The 8,042-nt window shown below is 35.9% G+C and overlaps 1 long non-coding RNA gene across 1 annotated transcript; it reads left to right on the top strand.

Annotated features, from left to right (window-relative positions):
- The first annotated feature begins 6,505 nt into the window (after positions 1–6,505).
- LOC105923391 lies at positions 6,506–7,776 on the top strand. The gene is made up of 4 exons (XR_004933192.1): positions 6,506–6,612; positions 6,947–7,028; positions 7,505–7,557; positions 7,754–7,776. It is a non-coding gene; the product is annotated as an uncharacterized LOC105923391 (long non-coding RNA).
- Positions 7,777–8,042: the final 266 nt, after the last annotated feature.

Raw genomic sequence — 8,042 nt, 5'->3', positions numbered from 1 at the left:
AAGACTTTAACTTGTGTCCATGTGTGTTTCCTCCTTAGTGCTATAATAAATTATAAAGCGGGGGCAGGCCTTTTGTGAAGGATTGTCAAGTTATAGCCACGTCTGTGTACGTAGAAAGCTTGATATCAGTTTTTCAAGTTGTTTAATTCAATAACTGAATTGCAAGAAATAATGGTTTCATGTGCCCATAGTTTTGAGCACATGTCACTTGTAATGTTTTTGTTATTGAATGACTATTGTTTTTAATTTATTTTTATGACTAGGGGCTCCAATCCTTTTAGAAATTTAGCTGTTGATAGATATGGGGGGGGGGAGGGGTCTTAAAAAGTAATTGAGAGGCAAAGACGTGCAATATACACTTTAACTATGTATCAATTTTTTCTGGAAATGTTACAAAATCATTAACATAATTGCACAACATTTTAATGTATCTATTATTCTCAGGTGAATTTGCTGTAACACTGGATCACATAACAGGGATTTCAATCTCACATCGAACTTCTGTTTATTTTACAGTCCCCATCAAGCACTCCTTTGTCTCAGCACACCCAGGATGGAATGTCACTTTTGACAATTGTCCTCAGAAATACTGTATAACAGATTCAAGTAAAACGTGTTTTTGGAATCTTGTGTATTGCAACTCTATGGAAAACAATGCCAAACAGGAAGTCAAGGTAATATCAGGTACCCTCAACACCGTTGAAATCTGGAATGGATATTCTGTGTCCCAATCACTAAAAATAAGTGAGTATTCTTGTACCTGTGTTTTAGAAAGTTAGTTTAGGGGTTAAATCAATGACTAACATATATAATGGTGAAAGACATATATGTTAAATCTTGCCATTTTAACTTAACAGACGTGCTTCTATGTACAAATGCTTATATATTTTAAAACACATTCAGAATAACCTTTTCTATGCTTCCTTACAGTCTCCTCTGATGCAGTGCAAAACAGTTCTGTTGAAACAAAAATTAAACTGTCCCATTCCTGTGAGATGAGGTACACATTCCATGGACATATATTATTTACAACCCATTTCTGTTTAAAAATCCATTTAAAGTCTATCAATCTTATTTTAATCTGTGTTCTAGCAACCATCCATATTTCTTTTGCAGAGTAAATCTACACATTTCCTCACACAACAAAGATGGAAAGAAAACAGTAACCTTTTCTGGAGCTGATCTCTTTATTGATGACATGAACTACTCCATTTTCAATGCTTCTTTCTCCTGTTTATCTCCGGACATGACCGGATCCTCTGATACACACAACATCACGATCTGTCCTGATGATTCTACAGGCAAGTAATTTTATTCCAAATGTAAATCTTTGCAGCAGCTGATGTCATTTTGTCATAAAGTTGTTGTTTTTTTGATTTGCTGACTTTTTGGGATTAGCTGTTAACTGAAGCAAACTTTGGAACATAGAAGATGTTTTACATTCAGTGGCTTGCAAAAGTAATCCTACACTTTGAACATCTTCACATTTTATCATGCCACAACCAAAAACCTCTGAATATTGACTCTTTTGTGATAGACCAACATAAAGTGGCACATTATTGTGAAGGGAGGGGAAATTTTTAAATAGCTTTAAAAAGAATTCCACATAGAAAGTTGTATTTTTCCACACAGAGTGCTGTAAAGTGATAAAAATGTGAAAATGTTTAGCAAGTATGAATATTTGATAGGTGGGGTAAATTATCTGTACTAATAACCTTTTTTTTCAGATTTTATTTGCAATAGTACGTTTCTAAAGTTCTACCAGAAAACCGTCAGCTGGATTGAAGCCTTGCAGCACTGCCGCAAATTTAATTCCTCCCTCGTTCAAATAACAAATGACAAAGTGCAGCTTGATGTGCAAAGTCTCCTGAAAGAGAAGAACAACTTGGAGAAAGGAGTCTGGGTCGGCCTGGAGAGGTCCATCTTTGGCACTAACACAGAGTGGAAATGGATATCAGGGATGGTGGCTAAACTTAAATGGAGCAGCAGCTTTCCTAAAGACCAGCACAACAACCACTGTGGAAAGATGTTTAAAAGCAATGAACTGCTGGATGCCAACTGTCATGAAAAACTACCTTTCATCTGCCAAAGTAAGTTAAGTTTTTAAGCCAATCTGATCTGAATGTTAGTTATTTATTTGTTGATGTTCGGCTTCTGCTGAAATTTCTAAGAAGATTTCATTAGCACCAATTGAGAGTTTAAGCCATAGAAAAAAAACTAAAAATAGATTGTAATGTTTTTTCCTCCTTGTTTCAGTTGGTCCATCTCCGTCAATTCGTTGAGAAAATACATGGATTGTGTTTTTCAGTTCAACCTTTTTGACTGTGAAGGTTTTGGATAACTGTCTTTGCTCTTCGCACTGATTTCTGCTCATACATACAGCACATATACATGTGTCATAATGCTTCATTACTCAGCATATGTATTTTCTTGTAACATATTCTATCTTTGTACTTTTTTTGATTTATATATTTAATATTGTAAAAAAATATATCCTTCATACTGACTTCTGTTGTATATGCAAAAGAAAAGAAAAATAATAAGATAAATATTTGATTGATTATTTTCAGGGTCCTCAAGAACTATTTTCTTCTTTTTTTCAGAAGGCTGAACTTGTTCTGTTAATCTAAAATTAGACACACAGAAGAAAGATTTTTTTGATTGCTGCAGACTCCGGACAAATAATTTCATGAGAAAACAGCCAGATTGAATTTAAAATCTAATTAAACAGTCTGTATTCAAAGTTTACTATCATTTACAACGCTTTCTAGTCTCCCAGAGGTTAAAATAACACAGTATTCAATTAAACATTCTGTTCTTTGATAAAAAATGCAGTTATTATTCTCTGGGGGGGAAATGTGGTTTAATTACAAGCAATGACCATTACAACATTAATGTTGTTCTGAAACAGAATTTAACCAAAACTGTGTGTTCAAAATGCTTTTGTATTTGTTTTTTTTTTTGTTTGTTTTTTACATTTTGCAAATGGTCTACTTTTAGGGCAAGGCTTAAAATTTTCTTTTTGGTAAAACTTAGAGTGAATTAGGTTATCCTCGAGCAGTGCGTTATTTTCCATGTGCTATGTCTTCTAAAACCCCAGTTTGTGGTGTGCAATGACTATTGATACTGAGCATGTTTAGTCCTGTGTACTATAATTAGAATCGATTTGAAATGAATGTATCTGAATTTAAATCTGTCAATATAATTCAAATGTATTGCTTCCATCTCAGTGTATAGTTTTGGTCATGAGTGGGACCTGCTTGCCTTGAGATGACATTTGTTGTTTATGACATAAATAAACTGAATTAAAATAATATAAAAGAACATGGTCATCATAAAGATATTTTCTGAGTAACAGAGGTTTATTGATGGAGAGAGGATGGTTGGTATGTGAGGAGATGATCGAAAGCTAATTATTCCACTTTTGATCACACTGATACTTCCCATTGGATTTTATTCTAGGTTCTTTCTGTACAATGTTGTCATTACATGCCTATCAATTAAAAAAAAATTCACAGTGACCTTTGCCATATAGGCAAAACTCTTTTTCAGATGTCCTTCTGACTAGTGCCTTTATTCGGTTTTATCTGTCTATGTAAAGCAACCGTTGCCTTCATGAAAGGGGCTATATAAACTAAAGTCATTTGGATGCCCCGTTGTCCTCCAAACAGATGAGCTCACGTTGAGCTTTTTGCATACCTGCAAATATAATCTGACTTCCCAGTTCTGTTGAAAACATTTATTCTGCATCACTCCTGAAACAGAGATGCAGAAAGAGACAAGTTGATAAATGATTTCGTCATTTAAGTACAATGTCACACAAAACCTGACATAACATAAATAGTTAAAAATAATGCAAGTATCTGTTGCAGGTATTCTCTTTGGAGTTGAAAGAGGACGCTTTGATCAGAAAAACGTAAATCGTGACTATTAATTGCCAGGATCTACATCTGCTGAACAATTAAGGGATTTTGTCAGATTCCTTAATTAAAGCTTGTCTGTTTGCTTTGTTATCTGATTAGTTTTCTTCAATTGTCCTATTGTACAACCCTCCTGGGACAGAAAAGACGCAGAGGTTTGATGTCCTCCCACACCAGTTCTGTGTGGTTCAGAAAAACAAGAATCATTTTAAAGATCACAAAACTGTATAAAAAACAGTAATACAATAAGGTTTGTGTGGGTTTTGGAGCGGCGAGGACAAATAAACACAGAGATAAGTGATGTTTAGTGTAATAGAAAGCAATCTAAAAAAAAAATGAACACATGTGGCTAACACAACCTCCACAAGGGATGATTACTCAGGCTGTCTTAGATACCATTTGGCCTACTTATCTAATGTGAATTGTGTTTAAATATTGCTGTATATTCCTGCAGATGGATCTGTGAATGGATATCTTGCTCAGAGTTCTTTTCCACATTTCCACTGAGCTCTCCAAAGAGGTTTTAGGTGTCCTGTTGATGGCACACAGCTTCAAGAACACCTACATCCACATGTGCAGAAACAAGTCATAGACTTTGTTTACGTCAATCCATGGTACAATAACGATCACATGTTCACTGTAGTTGGATGAAATCACTGCATAAAGGATCATAAACAACGTATTTTGTATTAAAAGCACCAAATGCATGAGCCTGCAGAAGGACCCATACACAGAGCATCTCCAGACGAACGGGAAGTCACCTGCACACATCTTAAGCTTTTGCTCAGGTTAATGCTGCCATTATTTAGGACACTTCCTCTGGCCAGATCAACTTTTAAGCTGTAAATGTGAAAGTCATCTGTAAAGGGGAGTTTATGTTTGTGTGCTCATAGCCAAACACTCTTCTGACATGCCCTTTGCGTTCAGCAGAAACCAATTTGCTTGTGTTTGCCTCCGATTTTACTAAGGGTAAGTTCCAAGTTGATGAAGCCATAAGCTTGATGCTCTCCTTTTGCCCTGTGTAATCCACTTGAATGCAAAAGAAAAACTGGATCTTCTTAGTTAGGGTTAACAGTTTACAGTTGATATAAATTATCCACAAAAAATAAAGAGTAAAAGAATCAGGAGTAATATGAATGAGGTCAGAAAATCGATCTCCACTTTAAGTCCTCAGTAAGAATTCTTAACCTTTTATCTTGTCGTCCTGCTGATATTTGAACCTGCACATAGTTTTTTTTTTATCTTAATAAACAGAAATCACCACAGGAAACCTGAACCTAAATTACCCTCCACACCTGAAAGAACTTAAACTGATTTTAGGCCTGTACACCAAGTATCACATTTGATTTAATACTTAAAGACATATCATGCAAAATCTACTTTTTTAGCCTTTAAATACATTTTGTTGTGTACTTGGATTCTCTAGGAGTGCAGAACATGTGAACGTAGTCTATCCAGGTGCTGTGTAGATATATTTATACACTGTTTGGCACATGTTTTTCAAGCCGTTCAGTTTCCTCTATTCTCCATTATATTTTTTTTTAACAATTACGTGACAGTATTTGGTGCATAGCTGCTAAACAAAGTCACGGAATTCCAGATTACTGCAATCTTTTAATTTTGGTGCAATTTTGTAGCCCAAGCTTAAGGATGTGAAAGCTACAGGTGGATCAGTAAAAGTGTTCGGCTTGTTGGATGTCTTTACCCACATAATTCATTACACCGTCCCCCAGCATACTACAAACATGGCTGAACAGGGGGAGTGGCTGTGAAGCTCCTCTTTGGCTTTTAAAGAGACCGCACCAAAGTGAGTTGCTCTCAAACGGCCCTTCTGAACTGGTGTAAAAAGGGAATGTGGGGCAACAATATTGAGGAATTCAGACCAAAGCATTGCAGTTCCACTTTATATAGACCCCAACTGAATGGTTTAAAATTAAAAAGGTCCTTACGTCGTTGTCACATTCTGCGACAGCTGGTAAAGTAAATGTCGGCTTGTCAGGCATCATTTCCAGTACAACACAGCACCAATAACTAATGTGGATATTACAGCAAACAGGCTTAAAGTGGAGGCAACCGGGCTAGCGAAAGACTGGTTGCCTCTAATTTAAGCCCTGGTCACTGTGAATTTGCACAGGCATAATGTGGACCATGTTATTACTATGAATGCTGATTCTTTGACTGTTTTTTTTTTTGTTTGGTTCTTTGAACAACTAATTTGAATATATTTGGTTCCTATTTTACTAAAAATGTAATCCGTGACTTTTAATTTAAAAACAAATAAAGACTTTCCGTGATGATAAGAAACAATGTGATCTCTCTCCTATCTTTTCTTTTTGTACATGCCTAAAAAAAAAGAATTAAATCAACCTAAAAAGGAATAATTAGACGCTCATTTAAATAGAAGGTTCATTAAGCTGGTAGCTGGAGGGGATTTTACATCATTAAAAATATAAATGCAGTTAATAAATGGCTTGTGAAATACATGCTAATTTTAGCTACATGTCCATGTTTGGCCTCTTTAGAAATATAAAAACCTCGTGCTGTTGCTTTTGTTGAATTCTCAGGTTTCCGGTTGTGGGTGTGTCCATTCAGTCATGTGCAGGGTGAGATGAAGAGCGTATTAAATCAGACACGGGGCGCTGCCTTCATTTCTTTCTCAGTTTGGAAACTAACAGCCATTCATCGTCACTGGGTAAGTTGCTGAATGAGTAACTAAGAGCATTAGCAATACATTATCAATACTAAAATATAATTATTCCTCACTTAAATGATCAGGAATGGCAAAGGCTAAGATAATATAACATGAAAAACATAAATTGTTTAGCAAAACGTTTGAAGCCAGATTTCTTTCCCTAAAGCCTTTATTAGGGTTGAGTTGGGGTTGTTAAATTAGATTTTACATTTCAGGCAATGGTACTACTTTTCCAAGATGTCCTTGTTTACATTTTTTTGTTCTGTTGCGGTGATTCTCATGACCCTGAACCTCTGAGACAATTATCTGCTTGTCTTTGGTGGGGGAAAAAAAGCCTCTAAATCTGCAGGAATTCTTCAACACAAGGAAAACCAAAGCTACAAAGTCCAACAAGTCTGGTGAGGAGCAGACTTATGGTAAACACAAGAAGCAACAAGTTTCAGAAGTCAAAAGTTGCGTCATTTTGCAGTTTTGGTCATTTTGTACCAGCTGTCAGTTTGTAACCTCGCTTTGACGGCTACAGATTTTCTACAATAGTCCACTGTAAGAAAACATGGTGATTGGTCTGTAATTCAGAATATTTACCAGCAGGAGGTTCCTCTGAGTTATTTTGGTTTGAACTGGGGTCATAATCTCATTTTTATAAAGGGCAACTGACATATATAATTTGAGTTCATAATTCATGCAATGGTTTAGGTACATTTATTTAAATTGGTGCCAAATGGAAATAGGAAGGGACAAAATTGCAACACATGGTCACAAATCAGTGCAACTGTGAATTGAGTGGGAGCCACAGTCATCTCTAGACTTTACAGCTTCTGTGTCCGTACATAAAATCCTGATGATCTGAAGTTTTTGTGTGATTCTTAGTCTGAGCTTCCACTTTTTCTAGTTTTACAAGACCAAAGACCATGACCCGTCTGACTCCTCTGCTACTACTGCTGGGTATGTTCCTGTGTACCATTAGGGGATGTGACTTTTAATTAAGATTTTTTAACTGCTGTTGTTGTCTTTAATCGTTGTTGCTTACCAAAATGTTAAAAAAAAATAATAATTCCTGCTGAATACAGAGTTAAACCATCAACAGAAACAAACATCCAGTCCAAGGCAAACATCTCATAGTACATTTCTCTCCTTTTAGTGACCATTCAGCAAGTATTTGCGCCAGTCGTCGAAACTTCAAAAATCACCGTCACCACTGACAAATGCCCCTCGAGATGGACCATCAGCAATAGCTGTTCAGATGATCAGGAATATCTGTCAATCAGGTGTTATAAGAATTGGTATTGGCCTCATAAATACAAACTATATTTTAAGGTTCTGCCACGGTACTGCAGTTGGTGGCCCTTCTACACATCCCTTGGACGTATAATAGACAATGGTATGTAAAACATAAAAATGTTTGTCATTATTGATAATGCTGGTTTAGT

The sequence above is a fragment of the Fundulus heteroclitus genome, chromosome 18 (genome assembly GCF_011125445.2).
Source record: "Fundulus heteroclitus isolate FHET01 chromosome 18, MU-UCD_Fhet_4.1, whole genome shotgun sequence".
NCBI classification, from domain to species: Eukaryota; Metazoa; Chordata; class Actinopteri; order Cyprinodontiformes; family Fundulidae; genus Fundulus; species Fundulus heteroclitus.
This window is presented reverse-complemented; position numbering and strand designations above follow the sequence as displayed.